Source organism: Arachis duranensis, chromosome 7 (assembly GCF_000817695.3).
Source record: "Arachis duranensis cultivar V14167 chromosome 7, aradu.V14167.gnm2.J7QH, whole genome shotgun sequence".
NCBI classification, from domain to species: Eukaryota; Viridiplantae; Streptophyta; class Magnoliopsida; order Fabales; family Fabaceae; genus Arachis; species Arachis duranensis.
In genome coordinates, this window is record NC_029778.3 from 55,131,003 (window position 1) to 55,146,614 (window position 15,612).

Below are 15,612 nucleotides of genomic sequence, written 5' to 3' on the forward strand. Positions count from 1 at the left end.
CTATCTATTGAAACTCAGAAATGTTGGTCTCTTTAGAAACATATAATCCAGATGATATTATTGATTCTCCTAGTTCAGTTCATTTTTATTCTTGATCATAGATTTCAGAGTCTTGGCCGCGACCCTAAGCACTTTATTTTCCAGTATTACCACCGGATACATAAATGCCACAGACACTTTAACTGGGTGAACCCTTTCGAATTGTGATCCATCTTTGCTAGAATCTTCAGATAGAGGTGTCCAGAGTTCTTAAACACACTCTTTTAGCTTTGGACCATGACTTTAACTGCTCAGTCTCAAGCTTTTCACTTGACACCTTCACACCACAAGCATATGGTTAGGGAAAACTTGGTTGAGCCGCTTAGGCCAGAATTTTATTCCTTGTTGGCCCTCCTAACCATTGATGCTCAAAATCTTGGATCATTTTACCCTTGCCTTTTAGTTTAAAGGATTATTGGCTTTTTGCTCTTGCCTTTTGGTTTAAAGAGCTATTAGCTTTTTCTGTTTCTTTCTTTTTTATATTATTTTTTTCGCATGCATATATAAGTTTTTTCTTTTGCAACATGCTTTTTCTTTTTCTTTTTCTTTTTGTTGCTTTTTCTTGCTTCAAGAATCATTTTTTTTTATTTTTCAGATTACCAATAATACTTTTCCTTTTTCATTATTCTTTCAAGAGCCAACATTCTAAAATTCCAATTTCAAATATGCACTCTTTATTCATACATTCAGAAAACAAAAGCAATGCCACCACATCAAGATAATTGAACTATTCTTATTATAAACTTGAAATTCATGTACCTCTCAATTCTTTTCAAATAAAATTTTCTTTTTAAGCAAGGTGAGAGACATATGGAACCTTTTATAATTTTAAGACATAGATAGAAATGATCATGCAATAAGAATAAGAGAACAGATAGAAAACAGAAAAATAACATAAGAAAAGGAGATTAAGAGAATGAATCCACCTTTAATGGTGCCGGCTATTACTCCTCCATGAGGACCCAATGTAGTGCTTGATCTCTTCAATGTCACTCCTTTGTCTTTGTTGTTCTTTCCTCATAGCCCTTTGGTCTTCCCTTATTTCATTGAGGATGGTGGAATGCTCTTGATGCTCCATCCTCAATTGCTCCATATTAGTGTTTAATTCTCCAAGAGAATTATGCAATTGGTCCCAATAGCCTTGAGGAGGAAAATGCATCCCTTGAGGTATCTCAGGGATCTCATGTTGAGGCAGGTGCACATGCTCTTATGCATGCTCTCTAGTTTGCTCCATCCTCTTCTTAGTGATGGGCTTGTCCTCCTCAATGGAGATATCTCCCTCTATGACAATTCCAGCTGAATTGCATAGATGACAGATGAGGTGTGGGAATGCCAACCTTACTTTGTTGGAAGGCTTCTCAGCTGTCTTGTACAATTCTCGAGGAATCACCTCATGTACTTCTACCTCACTTCCAATCATGATGCAATGGATCATGATAGTTCTTTCAATAGTCACTTCTGACCGATTACTAGTAGGAATGATAGAGCATTGGATGAATTTCAACCATCCTCTAGCTATGAGCTTGAGGTCAAGCCTTCTTAGTTGAATGGGCTTGCCTTGGGAATCCCTTTTCCACTGTGCTCCTTCCACACAGATGTCTAAGAGCACTTGATCCAGTTCTGATCAAAGTTGACTCTTCTAGTGTAAGGATTTGGGTCTCTTTGCATCAAAGGCAAGTTTAACGCCAACCTCTAACATTCCGGGCTAAAATCTAAGATTCTCCCCCGGACCATGGTGCTCCAATTCTTGGGATTTTGGATCACACTAATGTCATGGTTTTTTGTGACCCATGCATTAGCATAGAACTCTTGCACCATTAAGATCCCAACCTCTTGGATGGGATTGGTTAGGACTTCCCATCCTCTTCTCCGGATCTCTCTTCGAATTTTTGGATATTCATTCTTCTTGAGCCTGAAAGGGACCTCAGGGATTACCTTATTCTCTGCCACTACTTCATAGAAGTGGTGTTGGTGTGCTTTACTGATGAATCTCTCGATCTTCCAAGATTCAGAGGTGGCGGCCATTGCCTCCTTTCCTCTTTCTAGATGATTCTCCAACCTTGGGTTCCATAAGTGGTAATGAAAAGCAAAAAGCAATGCTTTTCCCACAGCAAACTTAAAAGCTTTGCCCGTCCTCGAGCAAAAATAAAGAAAAGAGAAGAATGGGGTAGAAGAAGAACAAAATAGAAGGAGATGGAGGGAGAAAGTAATTCGGCCAAGGGTGGTTTTGATATGTGTTAGAGGTGTCTGTATGATGGGTTAGAATGAGGGGTATGTATAGGAGTGGGCTAGGGTAGGTTCGGTCATGGGTGGGGTAAATGGGAGGGAAATTTGATTTTGAAGTGGGTTGGGGTTGGTGGGAGTTATGATTGATTTGGGAAAGTGATATGGATGTGATTGGGCTAGGGTTTATAAGGAAGTGTGAAAGAAAGAGGGAAGGAGTGGGGTAGGTAAAGATGCTATGGGACCCGCTGGTCTTGAGAGGCTAGGGAATTTAGATTGCCTGCCCTCTGCATTGGCGTTGAATGCCTAGGGTCTACTCCCTAGTTCGCATTCAACTCCAAAACACTCCATCCAGAGTGTTCTGTTTTCACTGCTGCAATTTTGTTTCTGTTCTGAATGCTGCATATGATCATGAACCTAAAAAAATTTTAAAGAAAAATAACATTAAAGAATTAAAAGAAATAGAAATAATTAATTAAGGTTGGGTTGCCTCCCAACAAGCGCTTCTTTAACGTCATTAGCTTTACGATTAGCTCCTTACGGAGGTGAGTATGTGGTACGGTATTTTACAGCCCACAAACTAACTGGCAAGTGCACCGGGTCGTACCAAGTAATACCTTACGTGAGTAAGGGTCGATCCCACGAGAATTGATGGATTAAGCAACAGTTATTGAGTGATAGGCTTAGTTAGACAAGCAGAAAAGAGTGTTTTGGTATTCAAAGAGTATTAAACAGTAAATTAAGAATTTCAGAAAGCAAGCATCAATGAGTTGGAAATAAAATATGGAGAAAACAGTTATTAAGGTTTCAGAGTTATCTATTTTCCGGATTGATTTTTCTTACTAACTATTTTAATCATGCAAGATTTAATTCATGACAAACTATATATGATTAGACCCTAATTCCTTAAACCTTCCTAGTCTCCTCTAAAATTCATTAACTGCCAATTCCTTGGTCAATTAATTCCAATTAGAGGGTGATGATCAATTTCTAGTTTATATGCCACAAGAATCCTAATTATCCAAAAATAAGGGGATTATATGTCACGTATCCCGTTAAATACAAACAATTAGAAATTTACGATAATATGTTTTCAAGCTGTTGTTCAAGTAAAGAGCTTTTTCAAGTTTTACAAGAACTCATTTAGAATATGGGTCATACTTCCCTTCCACACAAATTCATAAAATAAAGAGCAAAAATAATTATTGAAATATAAATCAAAACATGGATTAAATTAGAAAGATCAAACGAATCAATCCATACAAATAGACAGAGCTCCTAACCTTAACAATGGAGGATTAGTTGCTCATGGTTCAGAGTCAAAAACTAGGATTGTAAATTGAAATGGAATAATGTTGTGTTGGAATAATCCTGTTGGCATTCCTTTTATAATTAATCCTAATTAATTTAAAATCAATCTAAAACTAAAAAATATCTTTTCCTAAAAAATAAGATTTGAATTTAAATTCAAATTAATTAACAAGTCTTCAGCTGATGGGTGGGGACCACATGTTTTGTCTATTTTGCAGCTTCTAATTTGTGTTTTCTGGGCTGAAAATTGAGTAAAAATAGTCCAGAAATCGCCCCCAGCATTTTTCTGCGTTTTCTGCACGTGGCGCAGTCACGCGTACGCGTCGATGGTCTTTTTTGCAAGTCACGCAGATGCGTCGCAGTGCAAATATTCAAATCACACGTACGCATCAGTCACGTGCACGCGTCGCCATGGAAAGCTCCAAATCACGCGTACGCGTCAGTCACGCGTACGCGTCGCTCCTCGCTGCCATATCCTTTGATTCTTGTGCTGCCGAAACTCCATCAAATTTCGCTGAATGCTACCTAAAATAAACAAAATTGCAAAAGACTCAAAGTAGCATCCATATTGGCTAAAAGATAATTAATTCTTTACTAAACTCAACAAATTAGATGCAAATTCACTAGAAAAAGATAGGAAAGATGCTCATGCATCACAACACCAAACTTGAATTGTTGCTTATCCTCAAGCAACCAAAATTAATATATGCTTAGGATGTGAATTTGCATGAGAATGAGAGTTCGATTAAGCCCATGTCTCTTCTTATAGTGGGGTTTACAACTGCAATTCTGAATAGTTTTGGCATATCACTCTCCTTTGTATAAGAAGGATGCCACTGTCATTCGGAATTAGAATCCGGTTAATATTATGAATTCTATGATCTTTATATTTCCGTTTAATCCTTAAACACAGCAAAATTTAGTTTTATTTATGTTTCTTTGGTGCTTTGCACCTTGAGCCTAGCCGTGACTTTAAATGTTTTGTCTCAAGGATTACTTGACACAGAAACACCACAAGCACTTAACTGGGGGACTCTCTTTGAGTCTTGATTTTTCTTTCAGTTACTCCCAGACAGTGGTGCTCAAAGCCTTTGGCATACTCTATTAAACGCACTTGGTCTCGACTCTAAGTGTTCTATCTCAAGGATTTACTTAACACAATCACACCACAAGCATATGACTAGGGGAACAACTCTTTGAGCTTTTAATCATATCTGACCTCCCTAGTCATTGATGCTCAGAGCCTTGGACCTTGCTTTTATTATTTATTTATTTATTTGTTATTTTTTTCTTTTGCTGTTTCTTTTGCTTCAAGGATTAAATTTTTGTTTATTTTAGAGAAGTCATAATAATTCTCTAAATTTCTGTTCCTTATATATCAACATCCCTTGATTCAAATTCAATTATGCACTGTTCATACCATGCAGTCAAAAATCACAGAAAATACCACCACCTTTAGGTAAATAAGACTACTCTTAAAATTAACTCAATTTCTCATGCAATACATCACTTTTGTATTTTTTATTTGAATTCAAGTTCAGTGGGTATACATGAGACATCTTTTTAGAATTAAAGCAATTAGGAGAAAATTAAACTAGTCCTAGGATTCTAACTAATAAAGGATCATGCAACAAACAAAGAAAAATAACAGGAAACCGAAACATAACATAGAAAAAGAGGTAAGGAATATAAAATGAAAGGAACTCAACCACATTAGTTATCCTAGTGGTCACTTTATTCTTCAGGTTGTGCTCCTCCGTGAAGATGATTCGCCTCCCTTTTATGCCAGAAAACCCATAAGCGCAGCGTCAACACCAAACTTAAAGGTTTGCTTGTCCTCAAGCAAAGAAGAACTGAAAATAAAAACAAAAAGTGAGAGGAAAGAAGAATATAAAGATAAAAGAACAAGAGAGAATTAGGATTGGGAGAGAGAGAAAGAAAAGTGAAAACTGTGCGGCGAAGGCGACGCGTACGGGTGCAGCACGCGTACGCGTGGGTCGTGAATTTTCTTAATGACGCGTTAGCGTGCCATGGGTTTTGTGCGATTCGCACAAAGTCAGCCGCGCACACGCGCAACTCTCTGTTCGAAGTCTTGGGAACCAATATTCTCAGGCGACGCGTGCGCGTCATGCACACGCACGCGTGGAGGACCATTTTTGCAAATGATGTGCACACGTCGGGGACGCGTACGCGTGAGTAAATTTGTGCCTCTAGCACGCTTCTAGTCCCAAGCCAACACAACTCTCTGCCTAAACACTCCTTTATGTCGATTTTGCAGGTCACGCGTACGCGTCAATGACGCGCACGCGTGGATGGCGATAATGACAAACGATGCGCACGCGTGGGGTATGCGTACGTGCGGTCATGTTTGTGCACCAAGCATGGGTCTAGCGCCACTCCCGCGCAACTCTCTGTCAAATTTTGTTTTTCACGCACACATGATTGACGCGTTCGCGTCAGCGACGCTTGCGCGTTGTGTGCTCTTTTCTTCTCTCTTTTTTTACTTGAGGTGTTCGGTTCCTGGAATAACATAGCTGCATGATCAGAGAAATAGTAAAAACTCAATAAAAATATAAAGGAAAACTACTACTATGAAAAATAGCTAAGGATACGAATTTATCGGGTTGCCTCCCGACAAGCGCTTCTTTAACGTCACTAGCTTGATGGTCAGTTCTGCTAGTTCAGCAGATGAGTGGACCTCTGGCGATCAATCTTGCCTCCTAGATAGTGTTTCAACCTCTGGCCATTCACTGTAAATTTCCTGTATTTTCACATGACCATATGGTGAAGCTCTGGTAACCACAAATGGTCCTGACCATCGGGATTTTAGCTTATCGGGAAAGAATTTGAGCCTTGAATTATATAGAAGTACTCTTTGTCCTGGCTCAAAGACTCTGATTGTAATCTTCTTGTCATGCAGTAGCTTGGTTTTTTCGTTATAGAGCTTGGCATTCTCATAGGCAGAATATCTGAATTCATCAAGCTCATTCAGTTGAAGCATTCGCTTAATTCCTGCAACTTCTGAATCAAGGTTCAGATACCTGATTGCCCACTAAGCTTTATGCTCCAGCTCAACTGGCAAGTGACAGGCTTTGCCATAGACCGACTGGTAAGGGGACATGCCAATGGGAGTCTTGTACGCTATCCGGTATGCCCAGAGAGCATCATCAAGCTTCCTAGACCAGTCCTTTCTTGAAACACTGACGGTCTTCTCTAGAATCCTCTTAAGTTCCCTGTTGAAAACTTCAACCTGTCCACTTGTCTGAGGGTGATAGGGGTTGCCACTTTATGACAGACTCCATATCTCTGCAGAAGAGAGTCCAACTGTCTGTTGCAGAAATGACTTCCTCCATCACTAATGAGTGTCCTTGGGACACCAAACTGGCTAAAGATATATCTCTGAAGAAAGCTCATTACCACTTTGGCATCATTGGTGGGAAAAGCCACAGCTTCCACCCACTTGGACACATAGTTAACTGCCACTAGAATATAGTTATTTGAATGTGAGGGTGGAAAAGGTCCCATGAAATCAATACCCCACACATCAAACAACTCAACCTCAAGAATCTCCTGCTCTGGCATTTCATGGTTGGCAGGGAGATTTGTGGCTTTTTCACATCTGTCACAGTGCTTTACAAATGTTCTTGAGTCCCTGAAGAGAGTCGGCCAGTAAAACCCGCTCTGAAGGACCTTTGTAGCTGTTCTTTCACCACCAAAGTGGCCTCCATACTCAGAACCATGACAGTGCCAAAGAATCTGCTGTTTTTCTTCATCTGGGACACACCTCTGATGATTCCATCTGAACACCTTTTAAAAAGATATGGTTCCTCCCAAATGTAGTACTTTGCATCAGTCAATAGCTTCTTCACTTGTTGCCTACTGTACTCCCTTGGAATAAAATTCATGGCCTTATAATTTGCAATGTCTGCAAACCATGGAGCCTACTGAATGAGGAATAATTGTTCATCCAGAAACGTCTCAGTCACAGCTGTGGGTGGTTGTACTCCTGCTTCAGGCTCAATTTTGGAAAGATGGTCAGCTACTTGATTCTCTGACTCTTTCCTGTCTTTTATCTCAATATCAAACTCCTGAAAGAGCAACACCCATCTGATTAATCTTGGTTTAGAATCCAATTTGGTTAGAAGGTACTTCAAAGCAGCATGATCAGTATAATTAATAACCTTAGAACCAAGTAAATAGGACCTAAACTTATCAACAGCATACACAACAGCTAATAATTCCTTTTCTGCAGTTATGTAATTCTTTTAGGCATTATTTAACACATGACTGGCATAATAAATGACATGTACAAGCTTACCATGCCTCTGTCCTAAAACAGCTCCTATAGCAAAGTCACTAGTATCACACATTAATTGAAATGGTAGATCCCAGTTAGGGGGAGCTATAATGGGAGCAGAGCTAAGGTTTGCTTTCAGAGTTTCAAAAGCATGCAAACTATCAGAATCAAAGACAAAAGGAACATCAGCAACTAACATGTTGCTTAGAGCTTTAGCAATTTTAGAAAAATCCTTTATAAATCTTCTATAAAATCCTGCATGACCCAAGAAACTCCTGACTGCCTTAACATTAGTTGGTGGTGGTTATTTTTCAATTACCTCCACCTTTGCTCTATCAACCTCGATTCCCTTACTTGAAATCCGGTGTCCAAGAACAATACCTTCTGTAACCATAAAATGACATTTTTCCCAATTTAAAATAGGTTTGATTCTTGACACCGTTTCAAGACAAGCGATAAATTCTTACGGCAGGATTCAAAAGAATTACAAAAAATAAAAAAGTAATCCATAAATACCTCAATAAACTTTTCAACCATATCAGAAAAAATTGAAAGCATACACCTCTGAAAAGTTGCTGGAGCATTACAAAGTCAAAAGGCATTCTTCTGTAGGCAAATACTCCAAAGGGGTATGTGAATGCTGTATTCTCTTGATCTTGAGGGTCCACTGCAATTTGGTTATATCCAGAGTATCCATCTAGAAAGCAATAAAATGTATGACCAGCTAACCTCTCAAGCATTTGATCAATGAAAGGCAGGGGAAATGATCCTTCCTTGTAACAGTGTTGAGCCTCTGTAGTTTATACACATTCTCCATTCTGTGACTGTTCTTGTGGGGATAAGCTCATTCTTTTCATTCTTGATTACTGTCATCCCTCCTTTCTTGGGAACTACCTGCACAGGACTTACCCAAGGACTGTCAGAAATAGGATAAATAATTCTTTCTTCTCATAATTTCATTACCTCTTTTTGGACTACCTCTTTCATGGTTGGATTGAGTCTCCTTTGTGATTGCACAACTGGTTTAGCATCATCTTCAAGGAGGATCTTGTGCATACACTTGTTGGACTAATCCCCTTCAAGTCACTAATGGTCCACCCAAGAGCTGTTTTATGACTCTTGAGCACTGAAATAAGCGCCTCTTCCTCTTCAAGCTTCAGGGAAGAGCTAATAATCATTGGATATGAGTCATTCTCACCCAAGAACACATATTTCAGAGAAGGGGTAAGGATTTGAGCTCAAGCTTGGGGGCTTCCTCCTTTGCTCTAGGCGTGTGAACCATAGTCTTCTGGGGTGGTGAATTATCAATTTCAACTAATTTATACTCAGGATAGGATCCAGAATGTCATCAAGCACCTCAGCTTTCAGTACCTCTTGAACAAGTGGTTCAATAACATCTATTTTCATACACCCTTCAGAATCATTAGGGTGCTTGAGAGCTTCAAATACATGAAGAACCACCTGTTCTTCATTGACTCTCAGGGTTAACTCACCATTTTGTACATCAATAAGAGCTCTAACTGTAGCTAAAAAGGGTCTACCAAGTATAATAGAGGATTTTACCTCCTCTTCCATGTCTAATATAACAAAATCAACAGGAAAGATGAATGGTCCTACTTTAACAAGTAAATCCTCAACAACACCCACAGGTAATTTAATAGAAAGATCAGAAAGTTGAAGAAAAATACGAGTGGGTTTTACCTCCTCAATTTGAAGCTTTTTCATTACTTAAAGTGGCATTAGATTGATGCTAGCTCCAAGGTCACATAAAGCTCTCTAAATGGTGACATCTCCAATGGTGCAAGGAATGACAAAGCTCCCAGGCTCGGGCATCTTCTCAGGAAGGTTGTGTTGAATAATTGCACTACATTCCTTGGTTAACACCACTGTTTCTTGTTCCTTCCAATTCATCTTGTGGGTCAACAGTTCTTTCATAAATTTAGCATAGAGAGGCATTTGCGCAAGAGCCTCTACAAAGGGAATGTTGATCTGTAGCTTCTTGAAGACATCTAAAAATTTAGAGAAGTGCTTTTCTTTGAAGCCTTCTGAAGTCTCTGAGGATATGGCATTTTTGGCTTGTATTCAGGAGCCTTTGGCAATGTAGGATACGAGTCTAGAGAGTCAGGGAATGGATTGTCTGCATGCTTTGGAGGGGCGTACTCCACTTCTTCCTTTTTCTCCTCTGGAGCTTTCCTTTCAACTAGCTCTTCATTGGCCCTTGTCTCAAAGCCAGCTATTTTACCACTTCTCAATTGAATAACCTTGCAGTCTTCTCTTGGGTTCACCACTATATCACCTGGAAATGTACTCGCAGACCTCTCCAGTATTTGCTTGCTCAGCTGGCCCATTTGGACTTCCAAGTTTCTAATGGAGGCTCTGGTTTTCTGCATAAAACTCCTCATCATCTCCCAATTATAATCTTCCTTGGATTTAGAGTTAGCCTGCTGAGGCTGAGATGGTGGTTATTGTAATTTTTCTGTTGGAAATCGTCTTGAGAATTATTGTTAAAATTCTGAAGTCTCTGGGGTTGGTCCCTCCACCCAAAATTTGGGTGATTTCTCCATCCTTGATTGTATGTCTGAGAATAGGGGTCATTATTGGGATTTCTAGAACCACTCCGCATGTAATTGACCTGTTCAGAAGAGGATTGAGCATAATCATAATTATCATTTTGCACTAAATTTCCTCCCATGTCATAGGAGATCTCTTGAGGTGGATTTTGGGTGTTGATAACTGAGACTTGCATGTCACCCATGTATTGAGTAAGTAGATTTATTTGTTGAGACATAAGCTTGTTCTGAGCAAGAATAGCATTAAGTGCTTCCACTCCCATGACACCCTTCTTCTGAGGAGCCTCAGAGTTCACATGATTCCTATTAGATGAGTATAAATATTGGTTGCTAGCAACCAATTCAATAAGCTCAATAGTCTCCTCCAGTGTTTTCTTCTTGTGCAATAAACCTCCTGCAGAATTGTCTAAGCACATCTTGGACATTTCACCCAAGCCTTCATAAAAGATATCTAGTTGAGTACATTGGGAGAACATATCCGGAGGGCATTGCCTGGTCAGTAGCTTGTATCTCTCCCAAGCTTTATACAGAGTCTCACCATCCTTCTGCCTGAAGGTCTGAACCTCCACCCTAAGCTTAGTCAGCTTCTTTGGTGGGAAAAATTTAGTGAGAAATTCAATAACCACCTTGTTCCAAGTGTCCAAACTCTCATTGGGTTGGGAATCTAGCCAAAGCTTTGCTCCATCCCTCAAAGCAAACGAGAAGAGCATGAGTTTGTACACCTCTGAGTTTACTCCATTCGTCTTCATAGTATCACTGATTTGCATAAAATTGGAAATAAATTGATTTAGGTCTTCATGGGGAAGACCGTGATACTGGCAGTTTTGTTGCACCAGGGTGACTAGTTATGGCTTCAACTCAAAGTTGTTCGCAGCTATAGGAGGCACCACAATGCTCTTTCCATACAGATCTGCTGTAGGAGCGGAGAAAGAGTCAAGTACTCTCCTTTGTTGTTCATTCCCATTCGGGTTTGCCACATTGGCATTATCAGCATCATTAGGATCCATAATGGATTTCGCAGCCTTGTAGCGTCTTACTTGTTGTAAACGTCACCTGAAAGTCCTTTCAGGTTCAGTATCAAAGTCTAAGTGATGTTCTTTGTCTCTGTTCCTGCGCATAAACAAACAGAAAATAAGAAAAGACAAGAATCTCTACGTCAAAGTACAGAGAATTCCTAGTGAGGTAACCTGTGCAAAGAAATAAAAATACTAACTATTCTTTAAAAAATCAAAAATTAAAAAAATTAGATAGAAAAATTAAGACAAAATTAACCAGGTAACACCAAACTTAATTTCAGAAATTAAGGAAAAATATTAGCGCTATATATTATTTATTTATTATTACTTTTTTTAAAATATTTTTTTTTCAAAAATATTAAAAATAGATTTTAATAAAATTAAAAATAAAACACCTAATCTAAGCGATCAAATAACTAATAGTTGTTAATCACAGTCAATCCCCGGCAACGGCGCCAAAAACTTGGTGCGGTATTTTACAACCCACAAACTAATCGGCAAGTGCACCGGGTCGTACCAAGTAATACCTTACGTGAGTAAGGGTCGATCCCACGAGGATTGATGGATTAAGCAACAGTTATTGAGTGATAGGCTTAGTTAGGCAAGCAGAAAAGAGTGCTTTGGTATTCAAAGAGCATTAAACAGTAAATTAAGAATTTCAGAAAGCAAGCAGCAATGAGTTGGGAATAAAATATGGAGAAAACAGTTAAGGTTTCAGAGTTATCTATTTTCTGGATTGATTTTTCTTACTAACTATTTTAATCATGCAAGATTTAATTCATGACAAACTATATATGACTAGACCCTAATTCCTTAGACCTTTCTAGTCTCATCTAAAATTCATTAACTGCCAATTCCTTGGTCAATTAATTCCAATTAGAGGGTGATGATCAATTTCTAGTTTATATGCCACAAGAATCCTAATTATCCAAAAATAAGGGGATTATATGTCACGTATCCCGTTAAATACAAACAATTAGAAATTCAGGATAATATGTTTTCAAGCAGTTGTTCAAGTAAAGAGTTTTTCCAAGTTTTACAAGAACTCATTTAGAACATGGGTCATACTTCCGTTCCACCCAAATTCATAAAATAAAGAGCGAAAACAATTATTGAAATATAAATAAAAACATGGATTAAATTAGAAAGATCAAACGAATCAATCCATACAAATAGACAGAGCTCCTAACCTTAACAATGGAGGATTAATTGCTCATGGTTCAGAGTAAAAAACTAGGATTGTAAATTGGAATGGAATAATGTTGTGTTGGAATAACCCTGTTGGCATTCCTTTTATAATTAATCCTAATTAATTTAAAATTTATCTAAAACTAAAATAATATTTTTTCCTAAAAAATAAGATTTGAATTTAAATTTGAATTAATTAATAAGTCTTCAGCTGATGGGTGGGGACCACATGTTTCGTCCATTTTGCAGCTTCTAATCTTTGTTTTCTGGGCTGAAAACTGAGTTAAAACAGCCCAAAAATTGCCCCCAGCATTTTTTTTGTTTTCTGCACGTGGCGCATGTCACGTGTACGCGTCAATCACACGTACGCATTGATGGTCTTTTTTGCAAGTCACGCGGACGCATTGATCACGCAGACGCATTGCCGTGCGAATCTTCAAATCACACGTACGCGTCAGTCACGCACACGCGTCGCCATGGAAAGCTCCAAATCACGCGTACGCGTTGCTCCTTGCTGGCATCTCCTTTGATTCTTGTGCTGTCGAAACTCCATCAAATTCCGCCAAATGCTACCTAAAATAAACAAAATTTCAAAAGACTCAAAGTAGCATCCATATTGGCTAAAAGATAATTAATTCTTTTTTAAACTCAAAAAATTAGATGCAAATTCACTAGGAAAAGATAGGAAAGAGGCTCATGTATCAGTGTGGGATCAAAAGTTTCCCCTTACAGTGAACTTTCTTCCTATCTTCTCATGAATGAGCTCCACATGATCTAGAGACAGGGTACGACTCACTGTATGTGGTATGACTAGTTTCTTGGTGAAGCCAACTCTCATGCTAGGTGAGAGGCCTTCAGTTGGGATTCTTTTGTCCCTCCAACCTTTAGGTACTTTCTTCCTAGTACCTTTGATCTCAATGCATATTGATGACTGCCCAAAACCAAACTTAGAATTGATGTTTGGGGGCTTAGTAAAGCTCTGCACTGAAAGAGATGGTTGAAACACTAGGTGTTGCACCATTGTCTCTTGCTTATCAGAGGGAGAATTGGGATTAGACATCTTGAACAAGATGTAGTCCTCTCCTAGTTGGAAAACCATTTCTCTCTTTGCCACATTAATCATGGCTTTTGCAGTGGCTATGAAAGGTCTTTCGATAATGATAGAGTCATCCTCATCTTCTCCAATATCCAAGACTATGAAGTTTGCAGGGATGTAGTGGTCTTCAACCTTTACCAAGACATCCTCTACTAATCCATATGGCTTCTTCATTGACTTGTCTGCCATCTCTAGTGAGATATTTGTAGCTTGTACGTCAAAGATTTCCAGTTTCTCCATTACAGAGAGTGGCATGAGGTTTATGCTGAACCAAAGCGTTGAGTTCTTTAGAAAGCACTGGAGGTTCTTCCTCCAAAGACACTGTACCAAATAGCTTGGCATTCAGCTTCATGAGAGCTCCTAGGTACCGAGCAACTTGCTCTTCCCTAGTGTCTTCATCCTCATCAGAGGATGAGTATTCATCAGAACTCATGCATTGCAAAAGTGCATGCAAAGGAACCTCTATGGTCTCTATATGAGCCTTGGCTTCCTTTAGTTCTTGGATAGGGATTTCTTGAGTAGGTATTGAGCACTCAAAGGGTGTGCCTTTAATGGCATTCAATGCCAGCTCTGATGGCAATTTGGGCGTTGAATGCCCATGATGTATACCCTTACTAGCATTAAACGCCAGTTCCCTTACCATTTTGGGCATTGAACGCCTAGCAGGGATGTCCTGGCTAGCATTCAACGACAGCTTCCCTACCCATTGGGGTGTTGAATGCCCAGTGAAGGCTTCCTCATTGGCATTCAGTGCCAGGCTCTTAGCCATTTTGGACGTTGAACACCCAGTATTCAATGCCTTCCCAGTCTCTCCAGTTTCGGCCTCAACCTTAGTGGTTATGGCCTTGCACTCTTCTCTTGGGTTCACTTCAGTGTTACTAGGAAGAGTGTCAGGAGGGGTCTCAGGGATCCTCTTGCTCAACTTACCAACTTGTATCTCCAAATTTCTGATGGTGGATCTTGTTTCAGTTATAAAACTATGAGTGGTCTTAGAGAGGCTGGAGACTAGAATGGCTAAGTCAGAAAGGCTCTGCTTAGGAGTCTCCATATTTCCTTAAGAAGATGGGAATGGTGGCCTGTTGTTGAACCTATTCTGGTTCCTTCCACCTTGATTATTATTAAAGCCTTGCTGAGACTTCTGTTGATCCTTCCATGAAAGGTTAGGATGATTCCTCCATGAAGGGTTGTAGGTGTTTCCATAGGGTTCTCCCATGTAATTCACCTCCTCCATGGTGGGTTGATTAGGATCATAAGCTTCTACTTCAGAAGAAGCTTCCTGAGTGCTGCCAGCTGCAGCTTGCATTCCAGTCAAATACTGAGAGATCATATTGACCTGCTGGGTCAAGATCTTGTTCTGAGCCAATATGGCATTCAGAGTATCAACTTCAAGAACTCCTTTCTTCTGAGAGAGCCCATTTTTCATAGGATTTCTTTTAGAAGTGTACATAAACTGGTTGCTTGCAACCATCTCAATGAGTTCTCTTGCTTCTGCAGGCATTTTCTTCAAGTAGAGTGATCCACCTACAGAGCTGTCCAATGATATTTTGGACATCTCAGACAGACCATCAAAGAAAATTCCTATGATAGACCATTCTGAGAGCATGTTAGGAGGACACCTCCTTATAAGTTGCTTGTATCTTTCTCAAGCTTCATAGAGAGATTCATGACGAGCGAAAATTTGCCGATTGAGAAATTAGAATGAAATAACGTTGCAAGTATAGTTCTTAACCGACGAAAATCCCGCTTATCAATTTAAAAAGAGTTGTCACAATTTAAGAATAAAATACTGGGAGTAGAATTCCCAGGTCGTCTCCCAACGAGTTAAAAAAAGAGTGCAATTTATTGGTCAGGAGTTTTCTCAGAAATTTTAGA